The sequence below is a fragment of the Hyla sarda genome, chromosome 7 (genome assembly GCF_029499605.1).
Source record: "Hyla sarda isolate aHylSar1 chromosome 7, aHylSar1.hap1, whole genome shotgun sequence".
NCBI lineage: Eukaryota > Metazoa > Chordata > Amphibia > Anura > Hylidae > Hyla > Hyla sarda.
The window spans coordinates 208,078,680-208,093,720 of record NC_079195.1 but is presented as its reverse complement, the minus strand read 5'-3'; the positions used below and the strand labels follow the sequence as shown (position 1 = coordinate 208,093,720).

General features: G+C 43.1%; 1 long non-coding RNA gene across 1 annotated transcript; it reads right to left on the bottom strand.

Annotated features, from left to right (window-relative positions):
* Nucleotides 1–4,326: 4,326 nt before the first annotated feature.
* Nucleotides 4,327–14,792, bottom strand: LOC130282171 (uncharacterized). Its single transcript, XR_008846265.1, has 3 exons — nt 14,732–14,792; nt 10,137–10,218; nt 4,327–4,531 (listed from the first exon to the last, which is right to left on the bottom strand). It is a non-coding gene; the product is annotated as an uncharacterized LOC130282171 (long non-coding RNA).
* Between the last annotated feature and the right edge of the window lie 249 nt (nt 14,793–15,041).

Here is a 15,041-nt window from a genome sequence, read left to right as displayed (position 1 = left end):
ACAGCAAGGGAGCTTTGGGAAGGGGAAGAGGAGGTGTGTGTGTATGTGGGGGCTAATTAAAATGGCCCAGGGGGTGGTGGGGGAGTTAAAATGGCACAGGGGGGGGGGGGGGGGGGGGTGATCTGGTAGGAGTTTAGTGGGAGTGGGCAGGATTGGACACACATGTTAGCGAGAGCTGGTGGGATTGTACACATATGTTGTGGGACCGGGCTGGAGTGAAACACACCCTTTGGAAGTAGCAGGAGGTAATAATAAAAAATGCAGCGGGAGCTCGATTAAAAAAGCAGTTTTGCGCAGGGCTCTAGTCCACTGTTTGGAGACCAATGGTATAGCCAAAGTGACACATTCCCTTCAAAGCTATGTATATATAGATTTTTTTCGTAAAATGTCCTAAATCTTGTGGTTTTACAGTAAAAAAAAATCATCCCTTTTTTAGTCTTGTAATGTGTTATGGGAACATCTACGGAAAACTGTACACGCTTAGAAAAGCAAAACAAAACAAAAATGACCATGATCCATAAATAGCAAGAAAAGAGCGGAGCACTGACCATGTTTGTAGCAGATTCCTTTCTTCCATCCTGTAGAAGCTTGTCGTGCAGGGGAGCGGGGAGACTGGGAGCACTTCAGGTGACGGGCCGTATCGCGCGCATGCGCTTCTTCAGACCTGAACTGACCTGACCTGAGGTCTGAAGAAGCGCATGCGCGCGATACGGCCCGTCACCTGAAGTGCTCCCAGTCTCCCCGCTCCCCTGCACGACAAGCTTCTACATGATGGAATAAAGGAATCTGCTACAAACACGGTCAGTGCTCCGCTCTTTTCTTGCTATTTATGGACCATGATACATTGAACTGTTGCTAGCGTTGAGCACGATACCTGGTAGCTATATTATCAACCAGGATTGCACAAAGGACACGCCGCTATACGCGTGGTTTAACAGGTGCAATATAGGAAGGTGCGCAGCCACATTTTCTCACAAAAATTACGCTATTACAACCTCTGTTAAATTACAGCATGTTCTTGGTTTTATTTTATTTTTACCCCAAAAAATGGTTAAAAAATAAATAATGACTGTAAAAAGGTAAGAAATTGGCTTTCTAAACAGCATTCCATGAGTTTTTTTTTATTTGCTTTTGTGGTGTAGGCCATTATTTGAAAATAATGTAGAGGTTCTTGTGTATGCCTTCTCCTTACCTATATTAGCTGATGTTGCAGACATGAGATAACCTCTATGTTGGATACACAAATGGGCTTTGGACTTTGACAAAGGCAGGTGGATCCAAGTCTAGCACAATTGTCGTATAGCTTTCTTGACTCACTTAGATAGAGTATTGTGACTTTCCTGATCTTAAATGAACTTCATGGACCTATCCACATAGATAATCTGACTATGTCAATGCCCTCAGCCACTCTCTTAGTTGAAGTACCTGCCAGGAGGAACATCATCTTCCAGGCTAGTAATCTTCAATCAACTTCCTCCAAAGGATTAAAGGGGTAGGATGATCCATGAAAACCCCTGATAAATCCCACTAGGGAATAGGCTTTAAGACAGTAGGTCTTAATCTCATGGCTCCCTTCAGAGGGTCTTGACTGAGATAGAGGTCTGCCATGTAAGGCAGAAATAGCGGCAGAATGTACCATTAGGGTAGATGTCACCTGACCCAGGATGGATTGGAATATAAACTTAGGAATCCGTTAGGTCTAAGTCTCCAGGTCTGAGAATATTTATCACAGCCTGAACAGTTTTTCATACAGAAATGTTTTACTTTTAGGTAATGTTTTAGGTTTAATAAATCCATAATCATGCACCATTCCCTGATTGGTTTTGGTAGGAGAATAAATCCCTTTTCTGCGTTCGAATGGAGGGATCACCTCGGCACCCCTTTCTGCAGATACCTATGTGGTAGGGCCTTGGGGTGTAGTGTAGTTGGGTTGTTGCTTCGGTATATGAGGGGTTAATTTAACCCCTGTCACTCGTGGCGCCAGGGTGAGGGTTAAGACGCTGAGGTGAATCTTCGGCCTATCCCCACCCTTCCCAGAAACGATAGGTGCATGTATAAATGAATGAAGGTCCACAATAGGGATGAACTTGAACTTGTATAAACTTTACTGAGGTACTTGCGGTACATCCAATTAACAGCAACAGTCTAAGCAATACAGTCTCTATGTAGTACGGCAGTGATTGACAGATGCTGGGGACCATTAGCTTATCCAAAGGACTAATAGAATTAGGATTGATGCAGAGATCCGTCCGGATTTAGGGGTCTATTTAGGTCCGGTGATCTTGCAGACTTAACAGGGATTGAGGTAACTCACAGTTTTGTAAGATGGCCATTGCCGCAAGGCTTAGGCCTAGTCACTGCTGACGACAGCTGCGCAGATCCTCCTCTATCAGCAGCCCACAAGGAAAAGAGAGAGATTAATGGCCGCTGCTCCCTTATATGGGCAGGGCCATTTTGGATTGGTCCATGTCAGCTGTCACTCACCATTACAATGCATGGTGGGCGATCACCTGACTTCCTCCACAGGTCCTTGAACCATAAAACCATGGAGTTTTGGAACGCATCACGTGACCCGCAGGTCTTGCGACACTACAACAAGGTAAGTACACTTTATTTACATATTTACACAATGAATTTGAATAATTTTAACTATTACAGGGGTCACAAGGGGCTAACTATTGATGAGGACCCCACCGGTACCACAAGGTAACGGATGCAATCTGGTACCGGGACACCACACCTAAAACCGGAAGACTTTTCGTGAGGTAATCATCTTGTTGTGATGATTTTTCCTGGAGGGCGGGACACCAAATGTATCAGTAGCCCACTGACACTATCCTCAGGACCCATGGGTCCCGATGTCTTGGAAATGGAGGAAGCGACCTCCGACAGAATAGTCTGGAAGGGGGACAGGGATACATCGGAAAACAGACCTAATGGTTCTGAAAATGGAACAAGAGAGTGGAAGGGATGAGAGTCATAGGCTAAAGGACTTCTTGTCATTCTCTTTAGGGTTGCGGGGGCTATTCCTTGTACCCCTACATTGCGACCCCTAATCTCTCTGGAACTCTGAATTGAGGGGTAGAATTCTGCCTCTATACTGTCACTGTTTATGTCATCCTGAATCTGCTGGAGACGGGACCTTTGCCACCTCAGAGGAGCCTATGGCTATGAAGGCCCATGCAGAAGAGGCAATCTAGTTTCATCTAAGAGCATACTCCACACCCCTGTCTAAAAGATGAACATGTCTACCTTAGGCACTGACCTCCAGAACGTAATCTGCTCTTTCACAATGGAAAACATAGTTTTATCTCTTCCTTAGAACAGGTCCTTTTTCTGTGGGGCTTCCTTTCTGTTTTCATAACAGAGAGAAAATGGTCATTGGCTTTAAAGGCCCTTGGCCCCCTAGAGGCGGAATATCCCTTTATCTTTCACGGGATCTGAATTGATCGGTGGTAAATACATAATCCTTCACCCAATTTACCATTTCCTGAATGAAGGGGAACCGGAATCAGTAAGACGCTCTGGAGGGCAGGGTGTTTTTGGCATGGTGTCTGACAAGGGAGTGCCACACACATAACAGGCCAAATGTCTCTGTCAATAAGTAGACATCCTGCTGTCTGAGCCCACTTCTGGATGACATCCAGGAAGAGGAAACAAATAGAAAAAACATAGTAAAATAAATTCTTTACCTAAAATAATAATACATTTAAAGGGGTACTCCCATGTAAAACTTTTTTTTTTTTTTTAATCAACTGGTGCCAGAAAGTTAAACAGATTTGGAAATCACTTTTTAGGGGCTGTATACTAAAGAGAAATAAAAAAAAAGAAATGCATTTCCTCTGATGTCATGACCACAGTGCTCTCTGCTGTCCATTTTAGGAACTGTCCAGAGCAGCATATGTTTGCTATGGGGATTTTCTCCTGCTCTGGACAGTTCCTAAAATGGACAGCAGAGGTCAGCAGAGAGCACTGTGGTCATGACATCAGAGGAAAAGCATTTCTTTTTTGGATTTCTCTTTAGTAGACAGCCCCTAAAAGTACTGGAAGGATTAAGATTTTTTAATAGAAGTGATTTACAAATCTGTTTAACTTTCTGGCACCAGTTGATTTAAAAAAAAAAGTTTTCCACGGGAGTACCCCTTTAATGACACGTAGAAACAAAATTCAATAGGACGTAGAGGAGATGCGGATGATGGTTTCCTGGCAGGGATGCCCTTGTCTGACAAAAATCTGACTTCTGGAGCTCTCGCCCAGGGATGACACAAATCTTGTTTGTCTTTTCAGTGCTTTTTATTATTTCACACAGAAGAAACAATAGTGGTTACAAATGACAACGCGTTTCAAAGGGAATTCCTTTTTTCATCAGGTCCAGAAAAACCTTGGGAGAAATTAGAAAAAACGAATTTCTCCCAAGAAAAACAAGAGCAGTGCGGCTCGTAACGGAGGAGAGGTTCAGAAGTGACGTGAATGTGACTTCCTGGTGGCACAGGAGACAGACTGGTACTGCGGCAACACCTAAACGGAGCACCTAAAAAGAGAGGGGAGAAGTTAGTTAAACCAGAGAGACCTCCAGAAAGATCACCACCAGTAAAAAACTGACGTCAACTTATGCCACAATCGGTAGTCATCAGGCTTTTTCTCTATGTTTATACTAAAAAGATTTTGAGTCGGATAGGAAAATGCTGCAGGACACATTCTTTTTTCTTGCTCTTGGACCAGCCTGGTGTCTCAACTAACATGCTGGATAACAGGAACGATCCCATTGAGGGCTATGGGTTTGGTTTTGGCATCTGTTTGTGTCTAGTGTTTTACTACCATGCCAGCAGAAAACTTTGCCAGATATAAGAGACCGTTGTGTTACTATAGTGTTAGAGTGTTGTACAATGACTAGGACCAAAATTCGAATGAAATCTTCAGTGATCTTTTAAAATGCAAAATATCACATTGTGATGTCCACCGCACAAATGTTCACTATATGTCAGCCATTGTCTCCCCAAGGACTTCAGTGATACTTGGCACATGCTGCCCTATGATTTTCCACTTCTGGGAAAACCAGTGGAGTAGGGCCATTACCTAAACGCGTATATGCTTATAGGCTTAGACCTTCAGGTCTACAACACGGTATTACTTTAAGCACACATTTGCATGACACATACAGCTATTACGAGCAGTTTGGCCAACCACAACATATGTTAAGTATATTGTTATGTTTTATATACCTTTCTCGAATGTCGAAATGATGGCCATAAAACAGATTATCTTACTGAATGGAACCAGGGGTAGGGTCCATTTTCTGTTTCAGCCTGCAAATAGATCAGCGACAGGCAAGACATTCTGTCTGCATGCTTTATGGCACTGTCATTGAGTCCATAAATTGGAGGAATGTTTGTCCTGTTAAACTGAAGGTTAAGTTGACCAAACAGGTGCTAATTTTGTGTTCCTTCCAGGGGGTGGTTCACATAACAAGCACATGTCAGCAAAGAGCAAAACTAGAAACGTGAAGGCAGTCATTGTCTTCCAGGTTTAGTACAGATGAAGGTCAGAATGGACTTGGGCTAAATTAGGGGACATCTTATAAATTTTTTTAAACTTTCCAGTGGATCCTTCCCTGTGCCGAAGAGGCCTAAAAAGGATCGGGCATGCAAGTTTTAGGTTAGCTTTATCCTTTATGTGTTGTAGAAAGCTCTTACCAACCATGGCCCCAAGCAGGATAGTCAACTGGTTGACAAAAAGTCTTCAGTGAAAGTTAATAGGGGAAAGGTTGACTTTTTTTTGTTCTTTAGTTGCTCAATTCCGCCATCCATTGTGCTTAAAGGGAATTTGTCATCAGTATCCCCCGGACTAACATGTTGGCACAGACGCGTGACACTGATATAAGGGTCCATACCTTTCTTCACTCCATGGCTCTGTAATGCTTGTTTTTCAGTATATGTTAATAAGCCTACTTGGTACACGTGTGGTGTTCCCAAACCCCAAGTGCACTCAGATGTCCAGCCCGCTTCCTCCTCCATTCATCCCCTTAAAGGTTAACTCAGAAGGTTGAGCGGTTTAACAGTGGTCCATCTCTTTAAGTGCTACTGAATGTAGCAAATCTACAAGAGAAACACGCCTGGGAACCTGCAGTAAAGGTTTACCTGGTTTAATCATGTTGTTCTTAAGTACAACAACATTTTAAGAAGAGAATCGTAAAACGTTGGATCACAAGCATGTAAATATTGTGCGGAATAAAGTGTTCACCCATAACATATAAAAACTCTGTGCCAAGTGGGCAAGAAGGGCAACACCATACAGGTGGAAGATGTTATTGTAAGGAGGAATTTCCTCAATTACACACAATAATATATGTTTTGGATGTGATCTAGAAAGTGCTGAGATTTACCATCGGTTCTTACTGATTCTGGATAGTGCAACAAGTAGAACAATCTGCATTGATATTAAAGGGGTTATCCACGTTTAGAAAAACAAAACTGATTTATTCTAAAGGCAGCGCCACTCCTGTTCTCAGGTTGTGTGTGGTATTGCATCTCAGTTCCAATAAAGTGAATGTAGCTAAGTTGTAATGCCACACACAACCAGAGGACAGGTCTGGCACTATTTTTAAAATAAATAAGCTCTGTGTTTGTTTGCCTAAATTACCCTTTTAAAGGGACACTACAAGTAAAGCCTGCGAGCAGAGGTGAAAAATAAATGCCTTTGTACTATAGGGATACTAGGCTGGCTGGTTGACGTTGGGAGCATGGTAGCAGTTTTAGGTGTATGTGATAATGGTAGTTGTAGTTTCTTGACAGTTCCACTTACCACTGCTCCAAAGGAAGCAATTACCCATATCAAAGCCCCAGGAGAATACATCACCTGTAAAGCCAGGATATTGGATAACAGCTTTAAACTTTACTGTAGCTGCAAGTTCAGAATTACAGCAAACAGTACAGTTGGGGTAGACATAAATACAGACGTACAGTAGTTGGTGAGATGCCACTGTCGCAGTCTTTAGGAATAATGTGACTTGTCTTACTTCTTGTTAACTGGACTTTAATTTGACTGATGTCTGACTTGACTTTCTTCTGACTGAAGACAGACTTGACTGGTGACTGACTAGACTATACAGGCTTACTATTCACTTGAGGGGGCTTCCTATGCTGGTGGTATTTCAGTGAAAGTACTTACCGCAAGGGCCTTCCAGGGGGGTGGTTCGTGGTATACTTGCAGAGCCTCTCTCTCACCTATGTTTCCTTGAGTTTAGCTGAGATACATCTGACCTGAAGGCATCCAACAGAGACATCACAGGTACTAATCTGTCGCGTGGACAGGCAAGCCCAGAGGATTTCTGGCTTAGTCCTTATTTGGCTGAAGGGACCATTAGCTTTTCTATTGTGTCTAAAGCTCCACTTTAGATGGTTTAACCCCTGCAGTGGGATTCGATAGTGAGGTTGCAGCTATGTCTGGAACTTAAAGGGTTATTCCGCCCCTAGACATCTTATCCGCTAGCCAAAGGATAGGGGATAATATGTCAGATCTCTGTGCAGCAGCCGACATTCGTTTAGACAACCACAATTCTCTGCGAAGCTGGTAAGATGTCACCTGTCACCCTTTAGCCAATCAGGGCTAAAGGCTGTATGGTCTCCATCCCAGCCCCCAGGGAGGAGAACCAAGAGCCTGTTAGAGAGTCTGGCCTTTCCCAAAGAATTAGCAACATCTGACTGCTGCAGATCAAACACCTTCTGTGGGAGTATCCCTCCAAGCGCAAGGTTTAAAGGGGTACTCCACTGCCCCAGCATTCAGAACATTTTGTTGGAGCGGGTGGCGTAACGTCACGGTCCCGCCCCTCGTGACGTCATGCCACACCCCCTCAAAACAAGTCTATGGGAGGGGGCGTGGTGTTGCTAGTTCTGTGTCTTTCAAATAGATGCTGTGAAGCCAGACAAGACAGAGGTCACGTGGGCTTGTCCTGAAAGGTGGGGGCAATGAGCACTTTGCTTCAAGATAGAGTGGCTGAAAGGATGACGTAGATCTCTCACTTCTTGCAAGTAAGTGACAGCTGTAAGTGACAGTAACATGGAAACTGCACTATATAGATAATGAATGATATTTAGACAAATACTTAGGTTGGGGAGAAGGAAAGGATGAGCTATGGGTTTAGTTCCCCGGAGTACCCCTTTAACCCTTGCACTACATTGACAGATAGAATGTGCTAAACATACTGTATAAAAGCACATGAAATAATTTTTATAACAAGACATGAAGTAAAGACCAGAGTCAGAGCCAGGAACCTTCGAGGCAACATCCACCCGAAAAGTGTTTTAAGTAACACAAGGTGATCCTGCTCTAAACACTACACCTGCATCTGATAGAAGTACAGTTTGTAATAGGATGTCACAGCTTTAGATATGTGAGATAATGTACAGATTATGGGATATGACTTTGCTGAATCTTTGTTCATAATTCCATGGATACTCAATGCAGTTAGTCTGGGACTAGTGCTCCTGTCAACTGTGCACCTAGTGGTGTGACAGTCCCATGTAACCTGACCCTAGGCGTGCACAATCATTTGTCATTGAAGAGGTTTCACATGTTGGCACTATGCAATGTTCTGAAAAGGAAAAAAAAAGTAGTAGAACTCCTTATAGGACAGTATGTCCAATGTATCAGGATTTCAGACACCTATATGACCCCATGTGGGAAGATGATCACCTCCTTTTGTTGTGTATCAGCCACAACAACTAGGAAATCCTTATTGTAGCTATTATAGTGGTGCTTCCTCCAGAGATGGGGAGAGATTATGCCTTTGATATTAATAAGGCAGTGATACAAGTAGGAAAAACCTGGATCCACAGCGCAAACTCCAAGTAGCCGCTCTTGTAGGTTTCTTTTATTGATTTAATATTTGCTAACATCAGTCATGACGCGTTTCTAGGTTAAACAAAGCCTCTTCCTCAGATGTAATGTAGCATTTCATGGCATTAGCTTTCTGAGAATTCTTCTCCGTTCTGTTGACCCAGTGATATTTTTCTCAAAAAACTTGTGAAACTTCAGATGTAAACAGTAGTAACAGTTCCTTCAACAAGTCCCCGGCTGTAGGCGCTGCAAGGGTTACTGTAGGGTGCAGAGGAGAGGTGTTCGTTGACTTGAAATATGGATTGACTTGTAGGAGTTTGGAATCATTGGTTGTGACTATCCCAGGACATGAATTGGCATCTGATCAGAGTATAGTCTGACTTGTTCCTTGACTGTGGATATGTGAATAAGACGTCTGGACTCTCTAGTGCAATTCTGCAATCCCAATGTTTTCACTAAAGCAGGGTCTTCTTATGAGTGTGACTAAGGTAGTTGGTTGACTTTTGCACATGTTCCCACATTTAAGGTGTTGAATATATTGAGACACGATCCAGCTGGCTCGGCAATCGGTACTGCTAACCAGAGCAGGACTACGAAGAATGCAGGACTCGATTTTCTCTGTTTGCTATCAGGCACTTTATTATTTGCCTTTCTCCTGAATGCTTCCTTTTGTATGTTATGGACAATGGGCACCCTGTAAGCTAAGGAAAGGCTAGATGTAGTACTTGGCAGGGACTGACAACACTCGGGGCCCCCGGACCAAAAAAAGGCAAGGATCTCTGCTAGTCTCTGCAGCTTGTCAATCTTCTGCCACGCCCCTATTCCACCCAAATTCCACACACAATAAACTAAAATTTATGGGGGAGATTTATCAAAACCTGTCCAGAGGAAAAGTTGCTGAGGTGCCCAAAGCAACCAATCAGATCGCTTCTTTCATTTTGCAGAGGCCTTGTTAAAAATGAAAGAAGCGATCTGATTGGTTGCTATGAGCAACTGGGCAACTTTTCCTCTGGACAGGTCTTCATAAATCTCCCCCTATATATGTAAGAAACACTTAAAACGTAGGTAAATTTCCATGAGCAATAATACTGGTATACAAGGAGTAAATATATACCACCACACAATAACTGGATAATACCGCCATATTGTACTGAATAAAACCACTATACACAGACCAGTATACTATACAGGAACTGCATACAATATAAGTGATTTTATACAGGACCATATGGCGGTAGATATCAGCTGTACACAAGATCTGCATACCATATAAGTGATTACAGTTACATTTTGGGACTCACAATGACGTCTTTTGTGATCAGCGACGTCCTCTTTCCTTTTCTTCTCCGTCCGGATCAGACCGCTATGTGGATCTCTTAACATCTGCAGGACAAACATGTCAGACTTTACATTTTTCCAGTGCCCTTCCCTCCTCTACACAATGTTTCCAATGATAGGCCCACAAACTGTAATAATGCCCTCCTTTGTGTCCTGCACAGTAAAAGGGCAGGTAGGTATGTAACCAGGTAAATAGGTAACTAGGTAGGTAGATCAGAAAGCCAGATATGTAGGTAGGTGACAAGCCAGGTAGGTAGGGGACTAGCTAGGTAGTCAGGCAGCCATGTATGAATGCCAGGTATGTACATAGTTTGGTAGCTGGGTATGTAGGTAGTTAGATAGGCTGGTATGTAGGTAAGAAGTTAGGCATCCAGGTATAAAGTTAGGTAGCCCCCCCTTTCCTGTAGGTGTAGGCAGCAGAGTTAACCCCCCCCCCCGTTCCCAGTAGGTGTAGGCAGCAGAGTTAAACCACCTTCTCAATAGGTATAGGAACAGAGTTAACCCCCCTTACTCCTTAGGTATAGGCAGCAGAGTCCCACCCCCCCTTTCCCCATAGGTATAGGCAGAGTTAACCCCCCCCCCCTCTTCCCCATTGGTATAAGCAGAGTTACTTCCCCCCCTCTTCGCCATAGGTATAGGCAGAGTTAACCCCCCTTTCCTCCCCTTCCCCCATAGGTATATGCAGAGTTACACCCCCCTCTTTCCCATAGGTATATGCAGAGTTACACCCCCCTCTTTCCCATAGGTATATGCAGAGTTACACCCCCCTCTTTCTCATAGGTATATGCAGAGTTACACCCTCCCTCTTTATCATAGGTATATGCAGAGTTACACCCCCAGAGTTAAAAAAAAAATTATGCTCACCTGATATCCCACACAGTGATCTCCTCAGCAGCAGGGGCCCGCGTCTTCTCCCCTCCACAGTACAGGTGCCGATGAGTGACGGCATCGGCGCCTGTAATGCGTGCTGCGTGGCGGCGGAGGTCACGTCTCCTCTGTGTAAGCTGCAGATGTGGCTCAGACAGAGGGGACACTTTCTCCTGTATGTGCGTGCATCGAGCATACAGGAGAAGGCAGCGCTGTCTGCTGGGGATCTGGGACAAGTGTCCCAGATCCTCAGTAGCGGCGGCAGGCCCTTAACCCGCCCGGGCCCTCGGGCAACGTCCGATCGGACCGGCCGGTCAGTACGCCCCTGGTACTTGGTATCTACACATGCTCAGCATGTACTTAACTTTTTCTCGAACTTGGCTAAGGTCAGGTGAGCAGGGCCTTCCCTGACCTATAGCTGCAGTATAATTTTGGCCCTCAAAGAAGAGCTAACTCTAGTGCAGTTAACCCTTGTGCTACCTTGCAGCATCAGTTTTACTGGGCAAAAGACAATTAAACATGTTCATAAAATAGGACTAAAACCCATTGTAGAACATACCATTATCACAGCTTCAAATGACTGATAAAACACAGCAATAGATTGCAATTGCTAAACAACACTCTTTAGGGTTATTGTGGGAAATTTTCCAAAACCTGTGTGGAAGAAAAGTGGAGCAATTGCCCATAGCTATCAATCAGATCTCTTCTTTCATTTTAAAAGAGGCCTCTGAACAATTATAAAGGAAGCAACCTGATTGGTTGCTATAGGCAACAGCTTCATTCTTACTCTACACAAGTTTTGATAAATCTTCCCCAGTATCCCTTGAAAGTGGTATGTCTGTTTAAGGAAATACTTGTACTCCCCATAAAAGAACATTCTTTGAAGCATCTTTGTGTTGTACTGTCCCTCTGTACCTCCTCCTGGAAATGTATTTAGACATTGATTGCCGGTTGTTAGTGACCATTATTACTGTTGTTATGTAGACATTTAAGGAACGACAAAAAAAACTTTTGACATGTCCTAGAGAAGTGTTTCCCAACCAGGGTGCCTTCAGCTGTTACTAAAACTACAACTCCCTGCATACTAGTCATTAGAGACCAATACCATTGTCATATAGGGTGTATAGTAGCAGATTGTGTAGGGAAACACTCTACTGGCAATGGGAATGTTAACACCCATTTGTCAAATTAGTGAGACATTTCCAGGAAGAATAACAGAGGAACGGAAAAAAAAAAATTTGATATGTCCTATAGCAGTGTTTTCCAACCAGGGTGCCTTCAGCTGTTGGAAAACTACAACTCCCAGCATGCCCAGACAGCCAAAGGTTGTCCGGGCATGCTGGGAGTTGTAGGTTTGCTACAACTGGAGGCACATTGGTTGGAAAACCATGATATAGACACATTACATTTTTCATGATGTAATTTTGCAGATCCTTTTTGCATCGTAGACACCGTATATAATTTACAATAGATACATTATCTCATATATATTTACTCTTACTGTGTAGTAGTGGTTGACATGGCTTATGTTCTATATAGGGGAAGTGACAGAATTATATGGGATTTCAGCTAAACACCAAGCCACAGTATACAATATCTTATGCTTCACCATAAAATGTACAGTTTTATTATACAGGATAGAACCAGAATAGGGATTTATACAATTTTATTACTAGGAAATAGATATAAAATATAATATCTATATTAATCTCCATTTATGTCCTATTCTCAAGAATCCCCAATATATAGCAGTCACAGATTAGGTTACTTACCAGCTACAATTCTATAAAAAAAATATATGTTGTACATCTTGGCAAAACATTAACCATTTAAATATACTTGATAAAAAATGTTATCTTGTTTTTATAGAAATCATGACATAAACTAGACCACTAGGGATCCCAGGACTAGCTCTCCTCTGTGCTCACTCCTGTCCTATCAGGCTGCAGCATGAAAACAGAGAGGAGGGGTTACAGAGCAGCCTGCAGTGATTGGATGAAGAGACCCAGCACAGCAGACTCAAAGTGACTGCATGGTGAGTGAGGGCGGGCTCAATGCTTGCCTCAGACACACCCCTTCCTGAGCAGTGGATGTCAGAATGAGTGAGCAGCAGAACAAAGGTATTTGTGCGCAAAATAAAGATGCTAGACACATAAAAAAGACATGTAAAGTATCTGCATGACCTAGTGAGCAATATTTACAAGCATTATTTTTTTCTGTGATATGACAGGTAAGCTCAAGGCTACATTTACACTACATTTTAGCAATACTGCTGCTCTATGCTCCAGAGAAAGTTGTGTAGTCCTTTCCAGGCTGACCACAGTGCTCTCTGCTGGCACCTCTGTACTTGTCAGGAACTGTCCGGAGCGGAAGAGGTTTGCTATAGGGATTTGCTCCTGCTCTGGACAGTTCCTGATACGGTCAGAGGTGTCGGCAGCGAGCACTGTGGTCAGACTGGAAAGAACTACACAACTTCCTGTGGAGCATACAGCAGCTGATACCTACTGTAAGGATTAGGATTTTGAAATAGAAGTAATTTACAAATCTGTTTAACTTTCTGGCACCAGTTGATTTAAAAACATCTGTTTTTTCTCTCCCGAGTACCCCTATAAGGGTGCACCATAAAGTAATAGTGACCTCACCCACTCAGTAATAATCTCCTTATCGTGCCCCCATTAATAGTGCAATCGTGTCCTAATTACCCCTGTTGTACCCCTAAAAAAGTCATAGTTACCTAATTTATGTCAAGACACCAGTGTTTCCCAGTCAGGGTGCCTCCAGCTGTTGCAAAAAGTTTTCAAAACTTTAACTTATATGCTGAGAGTTGTAGTTTTGCAACAGCTGGGGTCACTCTAGTTGGGAAACACTCTCCTACACATAAAACATACCTTCTTTGTGTTCCCTTGTTTTATAAAATTATATCAATTTAACCCCGCCATGGTTATACTCCTTTATGCCCACATAGGTGTTCCTCCTACAAGACAATAGAGTCCCAGAGGGAGTAGTGCCCCCCATCCTTTGTACTGCTGATCATAAGAATAATAAAGTATAATGCTAGGGCTGGCAGAACTACCGGGGCACAGTACAGCGTTAGACATGCTGGGAGTTGTAGTTTTGCAACAGCTGGAGTCACCCTGGTTGGGAAACACTGTTCTACACTGTTCCTTCTTTGTGTCCTATAGCAATAGAACCCCTTTTAAAATAATACCAATTTACCCCCCCATTAGTATACCCCCCATCTTTTGTACCGCTGGTCATGTGATTCATAGTATAAGTATTATCGCAGGACTCGCAGAACTACTGGGGCACAGTGCAGCGTTAGACACAATGGCCCTCATTTACTACTGCAAACCCGACATGTTTTGTCGGATTGTGCACCAGAAATTCTGTCTGCGCCAGTATTTGCGCCAGAATTGAAAAAAACCCCGACTAACTCTCAATTTTGCTAAGAAAACCCGAAACGGGGGCGTGTTCTCCAAAAAGGGGCGTGTTCCCGACATTTTCACAAAAAAACAACATATTTACTAAGGTTTCCACACAAAATGTGGTGGATTTGGGCTGAGGAAAACCCAATAGATCAGAACATGTGTAAACAAAAGCAAAGTGCAGGGAAAGTGGAAAATGTAGGGAAACCTTATTAAATACCGTGGAAAACAAATTGCAGGGAATTAAAACCCATAAAGAAACCTACACAACACTCTTAGTAAACAAGGCCCATGAGGGAGATTTATCAAAACCTGTGCAAAGGAAACGTTACCCAGTTGCCCATAGCAACCAATCAGATCGCTTCTTTCATTTTGCAGATGCTTTGTTAAAAGTGAAAGAAGCGATCTGATTGGTTGCTATGGACAACTGGGCAACTTTTCCTCTGGACAGGTTTTGCTAAATCTTCCCCATTAATATAATACTCTAGATCTACTTCAGCCCAATGCCCATCGATTTATTCTCTTTATATGTTTGTCCTGAATAACATAACAGTCTTGGACTTGCTGGCTTTACCC